The sequence below is a fragment of the Rattus norvegicus genome, chromosome 10 (genome assembly GCF_021556685.1).
Source record: "Rattus norvegicus strain SHRSP/BbbUtx chromosome 10, alternate assembly SHRSP_T2T, whole genome shotgun sequence".
NCBI classification, from domain to species: domain Eukaryota; kingdom Metazoa; phylum Chordata; class Mammalia; order Rodentia; family Muridae; genus Rattus; species Rattus norvegicus.
Window position 1 is genome coordinate 37,696,647 of NC_141543.1, and position 24,946 is coordinate 37,721,592.

At 41.2% G+C, this 24,946-nt stretch overlaps 1 protein-coding gene across 5 annotated transcripts in view; it reads right to left on the bottom strand.

Annotated features, from left to right (window-relative positions):
• Sgcd (sarcoglycan, delta) overlaps positions 1 to 24,946 on the bottom strand; it is a 564,388-nt gene that overhangs the window by 381,996 nt on the left and 157,446 nt on the right. For 2 of the 5 annotated variants that reach the window (XR_015630874.1, XM_087573564.1), the window contains exon 1: positions 17,965 to 18,063. The exons of 1 other annotated variant lie outside the window; for it this stretch is intronic. The gene's annotated coding sequence lies outside the window, so the exon portion shown is untranslated. 5 annotated transcript variants of the gene reach the window in all.

The following is a 24,946-nucleotide window of genomic DNA, read 5'->3' on the forward strand; positions in this document are numbered from 1 at the left end:
TGTTATGATTCAAAGCCCTGTTTTCCCTTAGAGATGAGCACCCAATGTCATTCACTCACGTTGTACCTCTATGAAGATGAAATCCAGCTTCACCGGCTAACTCTAGTTTAGTATTAAGAAAATCATTTTATAATGCCTGGCCAGGAAAGAACTTCATCAAGATGTAATATCTGAGCTGAGACTCAAAGAATAATAAGAGGGGAATGCACAAGAAGACTCAAAACCATCCTAGGCAGTGGGGTGGGAGAGCATAGACAGTACTCTCATGCATAGGCAGTCACGGGTCTGGCTTGAGACAGTTAAAGACAGAAATGGACCTGAGATAGGATTGAAAAGTGGCTAAAGACAAGAGGCTGGGCCCTGGAGACCCTAGTGAGAAGTTTGGGTCTATTAAAAAGTCAATGAAACACCACAGCAGTATAAGAGATCAAAATCAACCCATAAACTTGCAAAGTGTATTACAGTTTCCAGATGGTTAAATGCACTTGTCGCATGATGGTGATTAACAACTTTCTCTCAGTCTTCAATAGCAACACACACACACACACTCAGTAATTGCACAGATGTAAACAATTAGGGGAAATAAATCATAATCATCTAAATATGTTTCCTAGAACATTTTCTTATACAGATGATGAAAATAATAAGTTCCTTCAAAAACCAGTGACTTCTAGATATGATAGGACCATTGTTCTTACAGTAGCTGTAGCTGTCTTCACTAGGCTTTATAAGACCTGCACAGTCATCATTCCAGCATGTAAGTAGAGGGCTTCATGAGCCCCTATCCCTAGCTGAGGAGATATTGACAGTTCATAACTAGGAGAAGTAGTCACTTTTTTTTTCAAGTCAGGCTTTTTCTGTATCGCCTTGGCTGTCTTAGAATTCACTATGTCAACTAGGGGAGGCTGGTCTTGAATTCATAGATATCCGGCTGCCTCCCAAGTGCTGGAATTAAAGGTGTTCTCTGCCATTGACTGGTTTGAAGACTCAGTTTTCTTAAAGGTGTGACTTTTAGCTCAACCACATGCCAGTGGGTAGCCCCACATACATACATATACTGGGCTCAGTGAGTTATTAAAAAGAGGAGAATGAAGTTGGAAGGTGGTGTGTGAGCATCTTGGAGAAGTAATGAGGGAAATATGGGTTGAATATGACCAGAATACATTGTACATATGATATTTTTAAAAAAGAATCATGAGGCAGTGTTAATTTTCATTAGTATTCAAATTTTTCTTTATGCTGTTTTGTAGAATATTTTAACATTAGGCGTATTTCTGAATATAGACTCACCTCTTCTTGGTTTTTAAAACCCTCTTAATCTCCAATGGCATCACAAATGTGCCATTTGGCAGGTCTTTTCAATAAATGAGAACATGAAAGCCATTGCAATGCTCAGTAGAGCAGACCCTCTAAGTGTAAGCCAACAAGCAGCACTCAGAGGACAGCAGGTGAAAACATGCACAGCCTTTGGCTTTCTTCATACTAGTGCCAAGAAGGCTTCCATCCAAATCATCACTCCACACTTCTATGGGGTTATTTTTAGTGTTCACCTGTTTATAAACAAGTCCAGCTGACTTAAATATAATCTATTTCTCATGTATAAAGAGCAATCGGGTTCTATTTTCCAGGGGATGGATATTGTAAACTTTCTCTTGCCTTCCTATTATATGGGCATAAATAGTCATTGACTAATATCCTACCCACCAGATTAGGTGGCTGAATACATGAAGAACTCAAAAGGCTAAATTCAAATACATGCAAATAGCTTGTATCAAACAATGGGCCAATGAAATGAACTGTTGGTTCTCAAGAATGAAGTACAAATGACCATTAAATATGTGAAGTTGTTTTCAGTAACTTTAGGCATCATGGAAATAAAAAGCCAAAAACTATATTGGGAGCCCATTCCGGCCCAGTCAGAATGGTATCATTGCAAACAACTAATAACACATGCTCATGAGTGTGTGGGCAAATGGAACATGGCATCTGGGGATGCGATTTTGTCCGGCCACTGTGGAAATCAGGATGGAGGGCACCTTGGAAAACCTAAAACTAGACTTATTAGCACAATTCCCATGTGTGCAAAGGACCCTAAGTCAACAGACCACAGAGATTCCTGCACACTCATGGTTACTATGGCACTACCCACAGAGCCAAGCTACAGAAGCAGCTTAAGTATTGCTCAACAGTGAATGGATAAAGAAAATCTAAGGACTAGTAGGGTCTGGGCCAAGCTTTGTACTTAGACACCATAGCCATTGTTCTTAACAAAGCCATAGAGGTTCATGGTGATGTGTGCACTTCTGTCCCAAGACTGAGAATCCCTACAAACATAGGAATTAAGGACATGAGCTCGGTAATGCTACTGATGATACTCCTTACTAAATACAGTTGGTATCAAGGAATTGCTTAGGAAAATCCTCTACTGTCTATCTCACATTTCATTGCGAAATAGAGGACCACAAGATTGTTTTAGGTGAAACCACACAGCTGGTATGCTTGGTGCGCTGACATATGATGGTTTGTTATTGCCAGAAGAAACAAGTTTCTGTCTTCTGTTAATGTTTTAGTTTCAACAACGTTCCTTTTAATAAGAATAAAATTCTTTCTTCCTAAGTGTAAGAGTTATCTGTAATATACTTACAAGGTCTGTCTTATAATTTGCAGTATAAGAATACATTAGGCTTTGGGAAATGATGTTTTAAAATACAAAATAAAATTTAAAGGTATATTTATATCATCAAAGTTACCATTGTCTTCATTTTTTTCTTTTTTCTTTCGTAGTCATGTAAAATGTGACAGATCTTAGTTAGCTCTACTAACCAGAGATGGTTCACAGTGAAGGCATTGACTGACAGTTAACTTGTTAATGGTGTTTGACTCTGCTGACCATTATACATCATGGTATCTTGTTCCATAAGGCAGAGTATAGAACTATGTGAGGAAGTATGCTCAAAATATAATAGATGCTTTGATATAGTCCATTTTGTAGATGTACTGGAGATTGAACCTAGGGTATCATGCAAGTGAGGTAAGCAGTCTAGCACTCCTCTACAGCCGTAGCATGTTTGAAAGATTAACAAAAGTAATTAGGTATAAAATGAGTATAGTTATCTGTTCAGTTATATACTATGCATTGAAAAAAAAATGAGGCAAAACACAGAATTTGCCTCCAAGGAGAACCCTGTCTTTTCAAGAAACAAACAAAGCTAAAGGCAAACCAAACTTCTAACTACCCCATGTATCGGGTACTACAGGTTCATTGTGGAATACATTGGTCCTCACAAGGATGGAAGTGGTCCCATCTATGCTTTCCTCAACCTCCTAAGTCAAGGACGAGAGGCCGACAGCAAACACTCGAGAATTAGAATTAGAACTAGCTGCCAGGAAGAAAGCACAAAAGATTTCATCAAAGAAAACAGAGACAATCAACCCACTCTGGTCCCAGAAAGCCAGTCTTGACAAAGTGAGAACAGGAAAGAGGCTAGTTTCCAAAGGAGTCAACAGCAATCTTCATGCTTCTCAACACCATGCATACGACCACAACTTGAGTGAACCCAGAAAAGAGAAAGCACTGAGTCTGTAGAGAATGGATAGATGCCAGCACATGGATGACACTTCTTTGACAGAGCTAGGGTTAATTGCAGAATGACAAGCCCCTGTATGTTCTTATTTGGAAATGAGTATGATGTAAATCAGGAGGGGTGGGTTGTAATGTTTGGGTGATGTCTCATGTCAACATTTCTGGTAACATGAAAAAGTAAACCCCAATTACATAATTGCACAACTCCTAATGAGTTTTTATACATAGCAGGCAGAAGTTCCTGTACGGACTCATTAGAGGTTTTAGAGCTGATTGTGGCATGTGAACCATTCTGTATTATCTTGGCACATGCACAGCCTTCTATTAGCCATGATAATTTTGAGCTTTCTGGCTTTAAACGATTTGCTGTGAAGGGCTGTTTTCATTCAGACATATTAACATTAGTCCTGGATTATCAGTATCTGGCACAACTTTAGAAAATTTTAATAAACATCACTTTGAGATTTGATGTAATAATCAACTTTTTTTTCTCTCACACAAAATTTATCCAGGAAAGCCAATGACTGTTTCCAGACTAAGACCAACATTTTCTTTTAAAAGGATATTTGGATTGATTTTAAAGTCTGGAATCCTACAGTTTAGCTTCCTGAGATTTGAGATATATAAATTCTAAACAACTTTTTTGAAAATTAGACAGATGTGTGTGTTTAAAAGACTAGACATTTAAGAAAATCCCATCCCATGTTTAGCCTTTCTGCCTTGGGGCAACCACTTTACTACTTAACGAAATAATTCCAGAAATGATCAATACATATGGAGCCCATGTTCAATACACATGTTCAAAGCACACGCACATTTGAATTTGCCGTTTTTATACTAGGATGAGCTAATTACAGACTGTTCTAAATTTAAGTTGTCCTACTTAACTAAGTAACAGAAAACATATAGGAATTTATTTGTTTACTTACTTATTTATTTAATTATAAATTAAGATTTTTTTTGAGACAGAATTCTAGGTCCAAGATAGTTTAGGCTATCCTTGAACTCTCTCTATAGGCAAGGCTAGTCTTTGATATCCTGATCCTCCTGCCTCTGCCTCCTAAGAGCTGCAATTAGAAACACAATCACAACACTTTTTTTAAAAAAAGAATAGCTAAAAAATTTTAAATTGTATGGTGTGTGTGTGTGTGTGTGTGTGTGTGTGTGTGTGTGTGTGTGCGCGCGCATGTGTGTAACTGAGGTTAATTTGAATATTTTTTTTTCTCCCTCCTGAATATACTTCAACCAGTACTTGAGAGTTTCTACATTATGCAGACACCAGGCAACACGACTGACCTCTAACTCTCATAGACATTGTACATTTGCTCAGAAAACAAAGAAATACTGATCATAAATACTGATCATCAATTTAATCCGATTGAAAAATCCTTAGCAGATGCATACAAGACAGCTGGGGGTGTATCTGTGGAAGCACTTTTTCTGGAAAGGGTTCAGTAAGAGATGAAGCCCCACACTCAATGTGGGCAGTATCATCCTAGTCACTGGAGACCAGGGAGACAGCATTCTCTCTGCTTCCTAATTTTCATGCTGTACTTCTTTGTCACATCCTCCTGCCATCATGACTGAAACCTCTGAAATCCTGAGCCCAAATACATCTTCACTGCTTTTATCCTAGACCAGGAATTCCATCTCTGCAACAGAAAGTCTAATATGCAAATAAACATGTAACTTCATGTCCATACCCTTTGCAATCAATGGTATTAAGAAAAAAGTGAAACAGAGGCAGAAGGATGATGTCTGCTGCTCTGCCTGTGTTGGAGGGCTCCTCCAGGGAAAGCCCTCCATCATGGGGAGATCAGAGGGAGAAATGGACAAGTGAATAAGCAGAAGGATACATAAGGGGAAGCACCCATGGAGGAAAGAGACCCAGCAGGTATGGAGCGAGGCCTTGGGGGAAGGAGTTCACTTGGCATGTTGTGAAGCATGTTTTCTAGATCACTGAAAGCTGGGAGAAATTGAAAACAAGTGTGGATTCATGTTGCTAAGAGGGTATGCTAAGAGCTCACACAAGCTGTAGTCAGACTTCAGCTATGATACCGATGGCAGCAGTAAACCACCACTGCAGAAGCAAGTTGTAAGGATGAGATGACAGCATTGCTCTAGGCAAGTGGCTGTCACAGATGAGAATGGAGGCTTGGAGTCAAGACCATGGCTACTGACATCTTCTGGGGAGACATGATCAGGTCTAGACCTGAAACATGTAGAAGGGAGGGACAGGGCAGTTTCCCAATGTGGAGATTATTGGGAAAGCACAGCTAACAGATCCTTCTGATGCCTGGGGCAAGGCATGGGAGAGCCCAGAAGTTCAAGAGCAGGTAAAGGTTCTGGCAAAGCAGCAAAGGAAAAGAGAAAGCCATTACTCATAGGCAAAGAGTGAGGAAGCAGAGGTTCAAGGGAAGGAGGTACAAGTCACATACAGGGACAGAGGACAAAGTAGTGACATAAATGTTAAAATGAGCAAAGACTCCAAAATGCTGGTGTCACAGGAGCACTTGGAAACAGCTCTGGGAATTAGGAGCTGAGTCCACACATACAAATAGGTGAGCTTCTAGCATATAAATATTAAGTAGGAAGGGCATCTAATTTGCATGTAAGTATATACTTTCTTCTAATGAACCAGAAGATGCTTCAGTGTCATTATGATCATTAATGTTCACCAGTGCGAGATGCTACTGAAGTTGCCTTAGACAGAAAGGTAACTGATACATACATGTGCAGTCATACTAATCAGCATCAGACATACAAATGGGTCTATTACTAACAATTGCTGGAAGGTTCAAAGTCTTAAAGCCATTTCACCAATAAAGAAATAAGGGACCCAAGGAATATAGGGATATTCTCAAGAATTTCTAAGTAGGATTTATTTAGGTTTGGGACTCAGACATTTGTTTTAATTATTATTATATAATGGGTAATGTAAAGACCCTGCTTTCTCCGGGGAAATGAGGCAAAGACCCCACCTTCTCTGAATACAAACAAGGAACTTAGAAGTACCACAAAGTTCTGTGGTATGCATTTATATGTTCATAAGCATTGCCACCACCTGCCAAATCCAAGTTTTTCTTCAGGTCCTCCCGTGGCATTCTGGGCGTTTAGACGTTACCTCAATGAGCAAACAAAAAGGCCCTCTCCCAGGTCTTATGGCAGATAAGAAGTAGTGATAGAGGAGATTGATATCTAACAGAAAAACACAAGTGTATTTTATTTATGATAGGATGAATGCCTTGGAGAAAATATCAAGGGGCAGGGTAGCCTCATGAATGCCGTATTTAAACAAGAATTTTAAAGACTCTCAAGAACTGACGGAGATTTGGTTTTATAAAGAAATCAGACTTCTTCTGAGTGTGGCACTTGATGTTATAAGTTAAGGACCAGAGATGAATGTGTGAGAACAGAAGTCATCAGTGTCCTGACTGAAGGCTTAATTTGGTCATCTGTATAAGCAAAGAAAGCCATGTCCATCTATCATGGCTACTGTCTGGGGATCCATTCAGCTCACCCGGCACCCATCACTGCACAGGGCCAGAGCTTTCTAAATCCCCATGGATGTTCCTGACAAAAGCCAGACAAGGACACTCATAGCTAAGCTCCCACAGCTTTTCTGTGGCTCAAGGACAAGTCTGCAACATAATATAATGAAGCTTGAGACCCAAAGCTTGAAGGTTTTGTGGACAACATAAAGTCCCCAACCTTCCCTAATGGATGAGAAAAGTAGGCTTCAGGAGTTGCAGGTACTTAAGGTCCCAGAATATTTAGTAATAAAAGTCTGCTAAATAGAGAAAGTGTAAGTTTCCCTGAAATCCCATGCCTCAGTCTTTCCCATAGGAACTCTTGTTTCATTTCCCTCCCCTTAAGCATTCACACAAATACTCTCTGATACTCAAGGATACACCACGAGGAAACTTCCAGCTTTATGCAAACCATGAGTAAATTACTTTGATACAGCACAACTCCTTATAAACCTTTTATTTATTCTCATTTTTTAAATTTTACTTATTTTTGTTTTATACAATACATCGAACTGCAGCTTCCCCTCCTTCTACTCCTCCAAGGCTCCCTCTCCTCTAGAAAAGATCAGGCTTCCCAGGGACATCAACCAAACACAGCACAAGATACAGTACAACCAGCTACGAACCCTCATTCACATCAAGGTTAAGTAAGACAGTAGGAGGAAAGGGGTCACAAGAGCAGGCAAAGGGTTAGAGATACCCCCACCTCCCACTGTCAGAGTCCCCCTAAGACCCTAAGCCAACAACCATTACATATATGCATAGGACCTAGCATAGACCCATGAAGGCTCTGTGATTGCTATTTCAGTTTTTGCACACTTTTATGAGCCCTGCTTAGTTGACTTAGAGGGCCATGCTCTCTTCCTGTCTTTTGGTATCTTCAACTGTAGCCCAGAGTGGATTCAAATTCCTGGCAATCCTCTAGTCTCCTGTCCCCACACCTGGCTTTAAATGTTTTGCTGAACTGATTTAACCATTATAGCATATGATTATTAATGTGTGAGTTAGACATGGAAGGCAACTGAGAAACCAGGAGATTTATTAATTTTCCCCAAGTCACTCAGTCTGTTAAAGCAATAAGCAATCCCTGGCTGAAAAAAAAATCTGTTCTCTTTTCATTGTTAAAATGCTCTCAGATATAGGCAAATACCCATATAGACCAGTATGATTACTAATTAAGAATTTAATTTAAAATCATCTTTGTCAGAATTTTTGAACATAAATATTAAGTTTGTCAAAATAATATTTGATTAAGTGCCACATATAATTCAGTCAGAGTATGTGTTACTCTAAGAATAGGTATATTTCTCCTGGGAAGTAAACCCTCTCAAACCCATAAATTTTTATAGCAGCATGAAAAACAGCTCCAGCAAATGGATGCATCCTTCTATAGTGATTTGGTAGTTCCATAAAATTACCATTGATTCAGGGGATTCTCCCTTGACAATTGGTTGGCAAAGTTCGTCAGCTATTATCTGTGATCCTGGATGCTGGAAATGAAATCTGTTATCTAAAAGGAGATGTTTATCTCATTTTTCTATCATTTTATTTTATATAAAATTTTGAACTTTATAGGTACAAGCATGACGATAAAGTTATAAGACAGAGCAGGAGAGATGTCTCAGTGGCCAAGAGCATCTGCTGCTGACTGCTCTAACAGACCACCCAGGCTCCAATTTCAGGAAAATCCCACACCAGGAAACTCACAGTCACCTATAACTCCAGTCTCAGTGGATCTGATATCTTCTTCTGGTCTCTTTGTATACCTGCATTGAAGGTGGTATACAGACATTCGTATACACATGAAATAAATAAAAACTTTTAAAAAAATGTTAGGTGTTTTGTGAAGCACTCTTTGTCCATGCTATGAGTTGAGGAGTACATATACAAATGCATTTGTCTATCAAGATACAATTTCACGCAGTGAATATATGCAGATAGTAACTAGGGAACGCAATGGATTTTAGACATCTGTGCTTATTTGTAAATAATACAGGCAAACATTTATCACTCTCAAAATTCCTCTCATGCCTCTCAGGAGGTATGGTGATAATGAACCATTCAACATGAGTGTTGGCAACCAATGTTTGGTCCCCTGCAAAAAAACCAGCATATACTCTTAACTATTGAGCCACCTCTCCATCTTCATCCTTTTCTTAAACAATCCCTACCCCTAGATACAGTGAATCATCTTTCTCCCATATTTATAGCTTTTTAATTCTAGCTTCCATTCATGTGACTGTTTTGAACATCTCACTGTGAGCCTTCTGCTCCTAGCCACCGTAGTAGCTTTTGCATTTCCCTTTAATAAGATATTCAACCCATCTCAATGGTGTTCTCATGTAAAATTAAACCCCAATTTAATGATTCCATCCAATAAATACCACTTCAGGAAAACTGAGAAAGGGTCCTTTGAGTCATTGTGTTCTAGAGTTCTATTGAGAAAATTCTCCGGAGGCAAACAGAGTTAAGCCATATAAACGCTTTCTCATTGGTAGCACAAATGGGTGAAGGAGGCATTTGCCTTTCAAAGGAAGAAGAGCTTCCCAGAATCCATCTGCCATGGTGCCATGGCAAGAGAGACCATAGATGCATATCTTTTGTACTAATGGGTCACCTAGACACTCATAGTTTTATGTGTTGTATTAGGATGTAGTTAAGTGCTGGTTCAACTGGAGGGCAACATGTAGAAGAATGCAGATCGATCCATGCTTATCACCCTGTACAAAGCTTAAGTCCAAGTGGATCAAGGACCTCCACATCAAACCAGACACACTCAAACTAATAGAAGAAAAACTAGGGAAGCATCTGGAACACATGGGCACTGGAAAAAATTTCCTGAACAAAACACCAATGGCTTATGCTCTAAGATCAAGAATCGACAAATGGGATCTCATAAAACTGCAAAGCTTCTGTAAGGCAAAGGACACGGTGGTTAGGACAAAACGGCAACCAACAGATTGGGAAAAGATCTTTACCAATCCTACAACAGATAGAGGCCTTATATCCAAAATATACAAAGAACTCAAGAAGTTAGACCGCAGGGAAACAAATAACCCTATTAAAAAATGGGGTTCAGAGCTAAACAAAGAATTCACAGCTGAGGAATGCCGAATGGCTGAGAAACACCTAAAGAAATGTTCAACATCTTTAGTCATAAGGGAAATGCAAATCAAAACAACCCTGAGATTTCACCTCACACCAGTGAGAATGGCTAAGATCAAAAACTCAGGTGACAGCAAATACTGGCGAGGATGTGGAGAAAGAGGAACACTCCTCCATTGTTGGTGGGATTGCAGACTGGTAAAACCATTCTGGAAATCAGTCTGGAGGTTCCTCAGAAAATTGGACATTGAACTGCCTGAGGATCCAGCTATATCTCTCTTGGGCATATACCCAAAAGATGCCTCAACATATAAAAGAGACACGTGCTCCACTATGTTCATCGCAGCCTTATTTATAATAGCCAGAAAATGGAAAGAACCGAGATGCCCTTCAACAGAGGAATGGATACAGAAAATGTGGTACATCTACACAATGGAATATTACTCAGCTATCAAAAACAATGACATTATGAAATTCGTGGGCAAATGGTTGGAACTGGAAAATATCATCCTGAGTGAGCTAACCCAATCACAGAAAGACATACATGGTATGCACTCATTGATAAGTGGCTATTAGCCCAAATGCTTGAATTACCCTAGATCCCTAGAACAAACGAAACTCAAGACGGATGATCAAAATGTGAATGCTTCACTCTTTCTTTAAATGAGGAAAAAGAATACCCTTGGCTGGGAAGGGAGAGGCAAAGATTAAAACAGAGACTGAAGGAACACCCATTCAGAGCCTGCCCCACAGGTGGCCCATACATATACAGCCACCCAATTGGACAAGATGGATGAAGCAAAGAAGTGCAGACCGACAGGAGCCGGATGTAGATCGCTCCTGAGAGACACAGCCAGAATACAGCAAATACAGAGGCGAATGCCAGCAGCAAACCACTGAGCTGAGAATAGGTCCCCCGTTGAAGGAATCAGAGAAAGAACTGGAAGAGCTTGAAGGGGCTCGAGACCCCAAAAGTACAACAATGTCAAGCAACCAGAGCTTCCAGGGACTAAGCCACTACCTAAAGACTATATATGGACTGACCCTGGACTCTGACCCCATAGGTAGCAATGAATATCCTAGTAAGAGCACCAGTGGAAGGGGAAGCCCTGGGTCCTGCTAAGACTGAACCCCCAGTGAACTAGACTATGGGGGGAGGGCGGCAATGGGGGGAGGGTTGGGAGGGGAACACCCATAAGGAAGGGGAGGGGGGAGGGGGATTTTGCCCGGAAACCGGGAAAGGGAATAACACTTGAAATGTATATAAGAAATACTCAAGTTAATAAAAAAATAAAAATAAATAAAAAAAAAGGATGTAGTTAAGTAATGAATTTCAAAGGAAGAAAAAAAAAATAACCTTAACCTGGCTATACACAGCCATGACAGAGCCTATGGAGGCATTGGGAATTTAAGGCCAATCTGGATTACAAACAGAGTTAGAAGCCAGTCTCAGGAAATCAAAGCAGAATCACTTTGTTAGTGAAATGAATTAATAGGATTGTTGTTTTGAGGTCTTCTATTTGGAGTCTTAGTGTGTATATTGTGGACAGCTTTCCCATATAGTGAGGCCACCATCCTTTCTAAAGTACACAGTCCATGTTGGAACCAATGTTTGCCATGGCACTGTCAAAGTTACACTGTCCAGACTCATCCCTTCCCTGCACCCTGCCTGCTAGAGCAAAGCAGATGGCAACTGTGATGAACAGATAGGTACTCAACAAGAGAGAAAACATAGTGGAAATGTAATGGTAACACTGGATAAACCAGCAAAGGAAAAGAGCCAGGAAGATCTTAACAAAAGAAAGACAGCCACATGGCCTCACTGGAATTGGAGAACAGTTCAGCTCTGCTCCCAGACAACTGCCTTTCAGCAGCCTTCTTTCAAGAACTATAGCATGCCCAGTGCACAACCCCAGTCAGAGTTATTACAGTGAGACACTGTCTAAGGGTCTGCTTGAAGAATGACTCTCACTCTGCCACTTATTAACTCGGAGCTCAGTGAAAGCAGAATTAGTGGCTGACCACTTCAACCTTGGCAAGTAGTGGCAGGGCCTCCAGGCATTCAAAACACATCCTGTGGAAGACAGGGCATTTGCAAGTGAATCTGATCCTATCAGAGGAATTGGAAATGTGTTTTGTACAGAGAGGGTCTCTCTCTCTCTCTCTCTCTCTCTCTCTCTCTCTCTCTCTCTCTCTCTCTCTCTCTCTCTCTCAGATCCCTGGCAGTATTGTCTTTATCAGCGAATCGTTCTTGCTTTAATTGGTTTAATAGGCACCATTGCTTTAGTGGTTAAAACGAGAGGAATAAGGCAGCTGTATCCACAGTCACCTACACACCCCCAGCATTTGTACAGCCATCAGCAAAGAGCTGCTCCCAAAGCAATCTCACAGGATTTATACACGAAGTGAACCATGGTGACACAGTCCTCTGAGTTCTGCGGGCCCAGCTGAGAGTCAGGTCAGGGGCCAGAGCTTACAAGTTTTCCTTTAGAGGAGGTGACTCACATTTGGCAACAGGAGTCTGAAGCAATAATGAGGACAGTCACCTCTCCAAGTGGCAGCAAAGGTGAAGTAACAGGGACGGTGGGACCTGCAACTCAGCGTGCAGCCTCTTCCCTTGGCCTGATTGTCTTTACCACGATCTGGCTATTGAGTTCCTTTTTCTCAGTTTACCTGATGCCACAAAAATTAATGCTAACCACATGTATGCCTAAATCTGTAAGTGTTTACTCTTCAGAGGGCTTCACCTTACGTGTATTCACAACCCATCATACTGCAGACATTATTGTAGTCCATTTAAAGACTAGGATTTCGGGTCCAAGCTGATACTGAAATCTGGCTCAGGTCACAGAGTTGGGATCCTAATGGGGCCTGAAACCAATTCTCAGCTTTACTGCTCTTGTACTATGACATGGTCATTTCATCCTCTCATATTTATTTGCTGTACTCCCTTCTCCCTGGCATCCACTCTCTTTCTTGCTTAGATGACTGGAGTAAAGTTCACACACACACACACACACACACACACACACACACTCTCTCTCTCTCTCTCTCTCTCTGTATATATATATATATATATATATATGTGTGTGTATATATATACATATATATAAACAGAGGTTAATTCATATATTACAGAGGAAGATAAAGACAATAACATGGGTAAGATCAATTGAGAAATGGATAAAATATTTCAAGATGTCCAGACTCATGAAAGTGGATGAACAGATACTCTTGAAAGGGGAGTGCCCCCTTGGGATTGCAAGAAATTATAGGTTTTGAGAAGCTGCAAAGAACCTTCGAAGCCTTTGCTCTTGGGAGAAAAGCCCTATAATTCTGAGATCCAGAAAAGAGTGGAACCAAGACCTTTTAGAGACTTCTACCAACACTGTTTATTCTACTTTCAAAGCCTATTTCTATGTCAACTACCACCATCACCTTCATATGTGGCTTCAGAGGTCATGAGGAAGACAGTGGGCTCCACAGTGCACAGAGGCATGTTGATCATGCTGAAGAGAAGAAACAGCCCTCAAACTGCCTCATGGTAGAGCAAGTGAAGCTGTCACTCAAGACATTGTGTCACATCTTTCTAGCATTTGCCACCAGTGCTATACTAGGATTTCTGCAGTAGGCAAAAGTCAAAATGGTATTTCACAAGACCTATGCTTGACCGGTAGTTTGACTTGGATAGGAGAAAACCTGAGTGTGCAACATTTTTAGAACTAAGAATTTTCCAACTTTTACTTCAGATTTTTAAGAACTATGGGCATTGGTGTCTTCTCAGGTGTCTTCTCTTTCTTAGACGCCAGTATAATGTTTTCTGTCTAGTATGTCTTCCGAAGTGTAGCAAGGCATCATTACTGAGCAAGAACACTGAAATCACAGTCATAACCTACACTCATAGCCCACATTGCTGTCAGGAGCCCAGAAGCACCGTTTCTCTGCTAGACTGCTTGTGCTTCTTAATCAAGTAATTCTTTCTCTGGTATTAGTGGTATTAGAGCTTATGTCTTTAGAACAAAATAAATGATTAGTTCAAATATATTTGGTTCTCTTTTTTAATGTCAAGAACTCTGGTCATAACCATCTATGAGCCATGTCGCATACTATCTCCTTATTTTCAGGTGCTAACAATACTCTGATTCACATCATTGGTCAAAAATCTTTTACCTCAGTTTATGATTTCCACTGCAGTCCCAGAGAGTAAAAGACTGACCAAGAACAGTCCTTGCAGGGTTACTTCATGGGGTTAGTGCCTGACCCGTGAGCTTGGACCCACTTCTGCCAATGTGCTTTGAGGCATCAGGTTGAAACTATAATGAGGTTATTCCATCCTGATTAAAGGACTCAGGAGGGCAAATAATTTCCCTTCATCCTCTCTTGCTAGTTTCTGGGCTTGTGGACAACACATGGAGAGAGAAAGAGGATATAAAATCTACCTGGAAGTAGGTAAAGCAGTGCTTCCTGCCCCAGTGCTTCCTGGGCTCATAAGTCTGATCTACAGTGGTATGAAAGTCTGACCTACAATGGTATGTGTGAAAACAATCCCTTTAAGGTTTTGATCACTAGAAGCAGGGTTTGAAGGACTGATGGCTAAATGCAGTCTGCATGGACACAGCTCTCAAACTTTCTTTTCCAATGAAATCTCCTGTAAAATCCCAACACACAGAATAAAATGCCTCTGGCCTCCACCAGAATAGAGTAATCCAAAGCCATTCCCTTCCAGTTGCCTGCAGGTTCTATAAAGCCAGACTTGTCAGGAACGTTTCTCAGGAATGTCTTTTGTTGGCAAATATATAATTGCCTGGCTGTGGGCCCTTCTCAAGTTTAAATTAGTAGAGCTCCCATTGGAACTCCTTGTCCTGTTTCAAAAAACTCTAGGCCTCAGTCTGTGAGTTATACTTGCCCATGGACCCTACTTTTGAGTGACACCACCCCATTTTCTGGGGCTACAACAGCGGTTTGACTAATGTCATGGTGGATCTCTCTGCCCTTCCTCTTGTCTGTCTGTTGATTATCTTCCTATGTAGTCTATCTATTCATATTCTATTTATTTTACCATCTATCATGAATCTCATCTACTAATCATTTATCTCCTCTCTCCATCTCTGTGCCTTTCTGGACCACTATACATACCTATCTCAACTCTCTGTGATATCTATCTATCTGTCTGTCTTTCTTTCTATCTATCTATCTATCTATCTATCTATCTATCTATCTATCTGTCTATCTATCTATCTGCCTATCTATCTTCTAGTCTATTTTCTATTCTCTTTCACTCCACATCACTCTTTGTGTCTTTGTCTCTGTTACCTGTCTGCTAGCTACCCTTCGTATCTCTGTAGCTATCACACATAATCGTCTATCAGTCCTATATCTTTGGAGAAAAAAATTACAAACATCCATTTTTTTGCTCTAAAAAAGCATACAGAACATGATCTTCTTTTTCAAAACTTTGTTGTAATAAAGTAGGTCTAGCAGAGCCTGGAATAGCTTCATTCCAGTAGTGACTTGCTCATGTCCACCTGGTCCCTTCACTCAATGTTCCTGCAGGAATAGTTCTGTAAGGAATACAGGCTAAAATAAGGCCCCAAGAGCCTGTTCTCTCCTGCTTTGGAAATCTGAGCCCTCTGGGTAATGCTATTCTTATAAAATGTGCTTTCTGATTACTTCCAGAAGGTACTGCAGAGCAGGCTGACCATAATGTTTCTCCTTGTGAGGAAGGTAAAGCAGCCTTGTGCACTGTGATTGAGTTACCTTCAGGTGAAGGCCTGCAGAGCAGTGTCTGGTGGATTCTAATAATTGTGCTGATTTCCTGTACGGAGATCTCCCTTGGTGTCCCATGCTTATTTTGCCCACCTCTGTCCTTCCTGGAGTCACCTCTGTGCCAGATTTCTTTTTCTCTGCCCTCCTCTTCCCCGGACCCTCTTTCAAATCACAAGAGAATGTGAGATTCCCTCATTTGTAAAGAGAAACTACAGAGTTTCTTCCCAGTTTGGGCACTGCTTCGCACAATCCTGCAACCCGGAGTTGCTATGTCACGCCTCTTTCTGCAGAAAGCTTGACACGTACTAAATTTAGAGGGGCATGCCATTCCGGATCACTCTCTGTCTCTGTTACTGGCAAGGGGTGCTTGGCTGTGGTTCAGCTTAGCTACTAATCTGCCCAGGCACCAGGAAGGAGAGCCATGGTCCATCTTGACTTCTAACTGCCCTCCCTCGCCTGTCGGGAGTCCTTAAATACTTTAAGCTGCCCCACCCTGCTCTGCCCTACCCAACTCTAACCCTTCCAGACACAAAGATGAGGTTAATAAGGAAAACAAGTGTATGACTGAGAAAGCCAGCTGCCAGTCACACACCGATTCCATCCCCCAAAAACAAAACTGTGAGGAAAGTAAGTATCAATTGCCAATCTGAGAATTTTACAAACACCATGGCTTCTGCCTACTTTTCTTAGGTCCAGGACTGGGAGAAGAGAGACATCCCAACATCTACACTCTGTTTATCCCCTCACCATTCAGTACTAACAATGACCTCTTAGGGAGGTTCAGGTCCTGACTTAAAACTCACGCCATTATCTAAGAGAAGCACCCATAAGGTCTAGTGGCTCTTTGCTAATGACCTATTCAGGCACTCCAGCCTTTGCTCTGGTTTCCCTAGGCAGGCTCTTGCCCAAGTCCCCTCCGGACTAGCCCTGAAAGGGGATGAATGAGTTTTAGTCCAAACTTGTCTGAGCTGAGCCAGACTCTTAAAAACAGTAGCACTGCATGGCTTGTCTTCTAAATACATATGCAGAAGGGAGTAATAAAGTAGTTCTAGGAAGGCTACTCTACGTATTACAATACAGTGTATATGTATGAGAAAGAACTAAGATTGAAGGGGCGAGGCAAAGTTCTCTTCTGCTAAAAATTAGTCAATATTTTTAAGGCACTACTTCTAGTTAGGTGAAAGTAAAATGGGGTAGTCGATAAAACATTCGCACTATTTGTCTCTGTTTTTTAACAGTGATTTTTTCAAAAATAAATGACTGTTTTCTGCTTTTGCTCTATTATCTGTTATAAAATACAGAGGCATTTATTAAACTACACGTTATTTCTTCCACCGAGTAAAAGGGGAATTGCTTACCAAGGCAGAATAACAATCCAGCATAGTTCTACACAAATGTATTATTGCCATTCAAATCTCACATAAGAAAGTCAAAGTCACATTTGAAAATTAAACACTGGGAACCCTTACACACACATCTGCTCCTAACCAAAAAGAAAGTGTATTCCAAAATAGATACTTCACACTCTGATTCCCTCCAAAACCAGGACAGTTTCCTGTATGGAACACCCCCTTTTAAAATCCTGGAAGCTTTAAAAAAAAACGGGAACATCTTCATCGGAGATTATCTTTGCAATCAATCAAGTGTCCCGTGAAGCAGAAAGGGAAACTTCCAGACCGCTGGAACAGGGTGACAGCACAGGAATCCACACTTTTCCTCCCTCACTGTTGATAGCTGTGCAGTGCTAACTTTCCTAAGTGCCCCGGAGCTGTTGAAACTCAGATCTTACGGACCGTTGCCCGGCAAACAAAGCTGAGAAGCATCCAGTCCCTCTGCCCAGGTGACGGGGCAGAAATGTGTTAATTCACACATACACATGCAACCTCTTCCCACCCTGAACCTCTCCCAGTGTTGGTGAACGAAAAGCAGACAGGACTCAGGAAGCTAGGCTGGTAAGGCAAACACTGCACGGTCCCCTACCTCTCTTGTCTGTTTCACAGAGTGGCGGATGAAAGTCCCCCGTGGTCCTGGGGAAAGCTGAGAGGCTCTGATGGAGGCGGCCACTCAGCCCGCCCATGTGAGTGAGCAGGCCCTGCCTGCGCTCAGGAGCTGCCCCAGTCAGATTTTCCAGCCGCACAACTGCAGCCAAGTCCCTGCCCATGCCTGAAGAATTTCCTGAACAGCATTCCCGCTCTCTCACTGCCTGCTTTGAAACCCTACTCTGCCTCTACTTCGATCCGGTTTTGTCAAGCTGACTCCCAGCTACTGGGCTGTCTCCAGATATCAATGGGAAACACGTGTGTCAAACACAGACTGGCTTTCTTGCAACAGCGCTCATGGCGTCTGTCTGCTAGGCTCGCACACACAGAAAGAAGGCTGCTTCTAGAAAGGAGTTGGATTTCCCAGCACAGGCTGGTACTAGACGTAGTAGACATATCATACCCCCTCCCTCCCCTTCCCTCCCAGTTCAACATTGTCTCTTTGTACCTTGCTGGTTCCACAAGGAATCCCCCACTGCTTAGAGGAAGCCCAGTGTGCTCCCTCTTAGCACTCCTAATACCAAACCGATGGCAGCTAAGAGATATAAATTCTAGCTTCATCTTCCTCTCTGGCCCTTCCTAAGTTTTTTCCCGTAAAATTTCAGTTGCTGGGGAAGCAATATTTTTAGCGTTTCCAGTTCCGTTCTCCCAAGTTGTCCTCTCCACCTGACTCGTGCTGCATTTATCTCTGAAACTAAAAATAATGCAATTATTTTCCTCAGACACTTCGGATACTTTTTGCTCTAAAGCTGTGCAGGTAACATGGTACCGACTGCAACGTTCTTACATGCTGGGACAACTCTGTTAAGGTGACAGGAAAACGGAAGAACCCGGGACCAGAATGCATCCTACATCTGTGCAGCTGTAATTTTCTTTTTCCTGGGTGGCGCTCCCTCAAGATGTTCTGGGTACCTCCTGCTGGGATTTGTGGTCTACCTTCGACATTTTCTCTTTCCTATCATAAAAAAAAAAGGAGAGAAATCTCAAAACACACGTGCTCCCAAAGGGGAGCTACCCGTATCTAATAAGCCAAAGTCAAGTTTTCAAGTTAATGTTCCAGGAAACAGGTAAAGGAGGGACATTTGGTGTGTGAGTTTCGTCGTTTTGTTTTGCATTCACATTTAAATCACATGGATCAACATTTTTTCTCTCCCTCTTTCCTTCTTTCTTTTCTTCCTCTTTTTTTGTCTTTTGTTTGTTTGTCTTCTCGTTTTCTTGCCAGATTTCAAAACTATTTCTGTTCTAGAGTGGGCTGCTGTAAATGTTGGAACTCACTGGGGTTCAGGGTTTAGTATCACATTGTAGCAATCTCAGCACAATTATGTTTTTGCCTGAGGCAGTATGGTAGGCATTCCTGCAAGCATGCTTGCCAGTGTATGTGGATTCAGGCAGGCACATGTGGTGAGACACGCCCATACATCTGAGGTCATAGAGAACGTAGAGGCTGTCCAATCCAAATAGTTTCCAGCCTTCATCTTATTCAGAGAAACCCAGGCCTGGGGAGATGCGATGATTCATCCTGCGTTGCAAAGACAGTTCTTTCCAGAGCTGATGCTGGGGAAGGAAGGCATGGTGCAACCCTGTCATGTGTGCTCTTTCTATTGTAGTGTATTCTGGGAGGGGTTACAGTACCCAGCTTTCAAGTGAGCAGCCTTCAGTTGATTCTGGGTATAACTGTTTCTCTCCTCTAACTAGCTGCCCCAGCTGTAGGTTCTAGTCAACTCGTTTAAACTCTCTGGGGCCTTGCTCTTGTCAACTGTGAATTAAAATTAATAATTGAACCTGCTTTATAGGAGTAGTTACTGGTTTATTGAGGTAATCCCTGTGATGAATTTACAACAGTGCCACAAATCACTAAGTTTCTTTGTTGTTTTGGTGAAGTAAAACCTAGACCCTTTCTTTTATCTGAATTTTTTTCCCTAGATATTTTATGCTGTCTCAATCAGGCATATCAACTCAAATACAGGAGACTGCCCCAAGGTTTAGTTGGAACAATAAGCCAGTATGCGGCTACTCTTCCTTTATTACCAATCAGAACGCTGGAGTCTTTCCTCTAGGTTAACCCTTAGGAAAGGCAAACAGTAGAATCGAATCCACGGTGCGTCACGTGAGGCTGCACCAAGTGCTGTCCAGAGAATTAGGCTTCAGCCCTAAGCTCAGAACAGTAGTTCTATAAAGAGACGGCCGTTTACAGTTGCAATGCCCACGTTCAGACACAGCTTCATCCCCAAGGACCAGCAGCAATGTGAAAATCCCCACACGGACAGAGAAATCACTCAGAGGAAACAGCTGCTACAAATCCTAAAGAATTGGATGTTGATTTGTGGGTTTCTACTGCCTTTGTCTTAGTTGTGGTGGTGCCCAGTGCTTAATTAAGCTGTGTGCAGCTTCCTCCAGACAGATGGAGTTCAAGCAGTTCTTAATTTTGAGTGGTTTACAAATGTTTAAGTTATTAGAGACAGGGCAACCCACTTTGAAAGCAAGCTCACAGTTCTATTTTCGTAACTTTTATATGTTGGGTATTGTGTAAGATAAGGCAGAATGAGGGTGGCCAGTATGACACCCGGTAAATGTTCAAATTACCTAAGTGCAGCTCGTGTTTCTAATACAGTGTTCCCTTTGAAAAGGATGGTAGAACTCATTCCTCAGTCTCCTTCTCTGACGGCTTCTCATCCTCATTGGTCAGCTCTTGAACTGTTCTCGATTATAGCAGAGAGAATTCATTCAAGTTAGCCAAAAGGGGGGAAAAAAAAGGAGAACATACTAAATCAACAAGTGAGTTTGTATGCAGTCCTGAAGCACAAGAAGAACGAGGAGGATGTTGTCAAGGCTTTGTCTTCTTTTCCCCTAGGCTTCTCTCGGCTCCAATGCCATCTCTGTTCTCTGCAATGGGCAGTGAGGCATTCCCAGAGGCTTCACTCTCACAGAGAAAAATCCAAGGTCTTTCCCCAAAAACAGATCTACTCTATGAGGTCCACTTTGATCCACATGATCGCTGCCAAACAAGTTCTCTAACAGAACAGATGGTCAGACATATCTGTCTCACATGATAAACTGGCAGGCTAAGGGAAAGGAGTGAGAGCCATCTGTGTCACATGGGTTGAGTAGAATTATCAAGAGATTGAAGGGGGAAAAGTAGAAGGGAAGATCTCGGGGGATGGATTAGTGGGTAAGTGATTCCTCTGGAAACACAGGGTTCTGAGTTCAAATCCTTACAGTCCATTAAAAGTCAGTCATGGTTTCCAGTATGTTTATTTACCCTAGTGCTGGGTGTTGGGTAGGGTGAGTTTCGGGGCTTGCTGGCAGCCCGGCTACCTCAGATTCAGGTTATTTCTTTGAGACACAGTCTCATTGAGACCTGTCACGCTCCTGATTGAGACCCTGTTTCTATGGAGTAGGGGAGAATGATAGGGCAGGGCACTGAATAACTTCCTCCTATAGTCTTTGCACACATATATTACACACACACACACACACACACACACACACACACACACACCACAATAGAAAAATAATAAACAGAATTCATCTGTGAAAGTGCTAAGAGAATAACAATATACTTTAACATCTTTCCCTCTTGGAAGAGTATAAGGCAATGTTTACTCAGAAGATAGAAAAAGAATTTATCAGGCTCAGGCCAAGACGATTGAATTCAACTCAATTAAGTAAGTAGCAGCACAGTGCCCTCTTTTATGCGAGGGTTCATTTTGCAGACAGTGCCCAGTGAGAAGGCACACCCTGTTTGGATCTTTAGAATTGTATAGGCCACTTTCCAATGGCCAATGGCAAATGGTAATCAGTTGATTTGGAAGAGACTTTTTTGTGTGAGAATTTGGACCTATTCATGGCTCAGTGACAAATTAATGGCACACACATTGTGAGAGTATCTTTATTGGCAAGACATACTAAAGTCCCCTACAGTTTTGAAAATTCAGTTTTCCAAGTACTACACAGGGACGGTTTCTTAAGATCAGTCATTACCTTGAGAAGGAACTGGTATAGAAGTGAATAGCCAAATGGAACTCATTGCAAACACTCATTTAAAGACAATTAATTTAACAGCATGGAGAAAACATGGTATAGTTGAACAGTTACCCTTAAAATTTTTTCCCCTTTACTATAAAACACTGGTCAATTCTTTGAAATTTCTTTCCGCTCCATAATTTCTCCTAATATTGTAGCTTACTGAAAGTAAACTCTTGAAATACTACATTTTTAATTTGGAAATAAAATTTATTGATCAATAAAAATGGCCCAGACTCCATGATAGCCAGAAATGAGAAAGAGCTGTGTTTGAAAAATCCACAACAGCCCTTTTATCCATTTTAACACTATCAGTCTGTTTAGAACAAAACCCAACTGTTGAGCGCTGGAATTTCAAGTGAGTTTCAAGCCGTGTAAATAGCAAGCACTTTAAACTATGATTTAGGTCCCCGAAACCTAATTCCTGGATCTGGGAAGTGGTTCAGTGAGTAAAGTGTTTGCTATGCAAGCATGAGGACCTGGGTTCAGATCCCACTACCCATGAAAAAGCAAGTCATGTCTGTCTATGCCTATAGTCTTTGTGCTTAGAGGAATGGGAGAGGGAAACAGAGACAAGAATATCCTGGGGGCTCATTGGTCAAGCATCTAGTTGAAATGTTGACTTGGTAAGAGTCAGTGAGAGACACTATCGCAAAAAAATAGAGGGGAGGCTGAGGAAGACACTCTGGCCTATACCTGGGTCAATGCACCCCAACATGTGTGTAGTACACACATACCTTCTTCACAAGCATAACAATTGTAAACTAAAAGTATCAAAGATACAAAATTCATCACTCACTGTATATTTTTTGAATTTTGTTTTTTTAAAGAATTTCATACACAAGTGTTACATCTTCATCATTTCTACTCTCTCTCCCATTCTCTCCCATGCCAACTTCTCCCATGCTCCCCTGGAGCTCTCCTTTTAAAATTGTTATAGACACACATGCACATATATGTATTTATACATTTACATATAAAGGCAACATGCTGTGTCCACGTGGTGTTGTGCGTATGTGTTTGTGTTTAAGGCTGGTTGCTTTGGATTAGATAAACTCTCAGAGTGCTCATGCCTAGAGAACATTGATTCTGCTTCCTGCCCGCAGCTCTTCATCAATGGGTGGGACTGTGCGAGATTTCTCCCATCCATGCAGACATATCAACTAGCTCTTCAGCTGCCGAACAAGTAATGGAACTGCAGTACAAATGTACAACAGAATTCTCCTCAGTTCTAAGGAAAAAATCATAAAATTTGTAAGTAAATGGGTAGAACTTGAAAGAAAATACTACCCTGAGAGAGGTAAGCTAGACCCAGAAAGTCAAATATCACTGCGTATTTCAGAGAATTTCATGGTCACGAGATACATGATAGACACCGAACTGGGAAAATACATAACTCACAAGAAGTCTGAGGTGAAATAGATGTTGCATACATGTCTGCAACTTCCGTGAGAGTGTACAGAGCTAGCCATGAAGGTCTTCTGGACCACTTCACAGTCTTTCTAAAAGGAAACATTTTAAAAATACATAAACTTAAAAATAAATAAATAAATAAATAAATAAATAAATAAATAAATCACACAAGTGGTTGACTGCAGGATTTCTTTGTTCGGGTTTGAAATTTGAACAAACCTCAATTACTATCATTAAAAATATTTACTGGCATTTCCATCCTCACTGCAGTGTGATTCACAATAGCTGGATTCTGGATTTAACCTAAGTACCCACCAACAGCTGAACAGACAAGGGAAACGTGGTACGTATACAAAATGGGCTTTATTCAGCCACAGAAAAGAACAGGATTGTATCATTTGCAAGCCTGTATACAGAAATGGAGGTCACTATTCTCCTAAGGAAAAATATGTGTAACTCAGACACTCTCCTCCTGACTTATCATCAGTAAAGTAGATGGCTAGTCCTCACTGCGAGATGGTCTAATAAAAAAACCTCAAGGAAACTAGGTTTTTACCTCTACAGCAGGAGTTGATGCGTACTGGGAGCTTATTTTCTTCTTACACAGTAAATATTTGAATGTTGGATTGTCTATTTTTGAGCTGTCTCATTAGTTGGTATTTACGTATGTTTAGAATATAAGTGTGCTTTGATAGCAAGAGTGTATATTCAAACTGAACTAACATCCACCCTTAATTTCCCAAGGGCTTAATTATTACAATTTAATCAGATGATTTATTTTAGAGGTTACGTTTAGAAGCTTGAATTCATTATTGCAGTTCTGTTATTTAGAAGTATGCAGCACAGTTTACTTCTTCCGTAAGATGATATTCAATGCCACTTTGAAGAGTCCTTCCTTAAAGCTAATTGGATCCAGATGGCCAGAATCACTCATCTGTGATATGCATCACTTCCTGTCTCTTTGTCTATAGCCACTGTCACTCAGCAAGCATTTTACCTCCTCTGTCATCTCTCTGGTCCAGAACTCAGATTCTTGAGTCTTGTCTCTTTACCCGATATTGGTATTGTACCATGAACTCTTCACATTTTCTCATGTCTCTTTGGCTAGTATGGCTTTCTCAACAATTGTATTGAATCTCCTAATATTTTCCTATAGTGAGGTCATGATAATTTTGTTAGTTGATAGTCTTTCTTCTATATTGATTTCTGGCTCTCTATTCTGTTTCGTGGCCTATGTGTCTGTTTTAAATGTTAGTACCATTCTATTTTGGTTACAACAACTTTGTAATATAGTTTAGCCCCAGCACATTTGTATGGCAAGGATCTTCCCCTAATGAATAAAGATTTCAGGGGACCAATCACTGGGCGAGGAGTAGGCGGGACTTCCAGGTCGCAAGGGGTGGGGGAGGAAAAGAAAGGCGACTTCCTTTTTTTTTTTTTTAGAAGAAGATTTTGAGGTACAAGAGGCCCAGGTTAGATGGCGGATC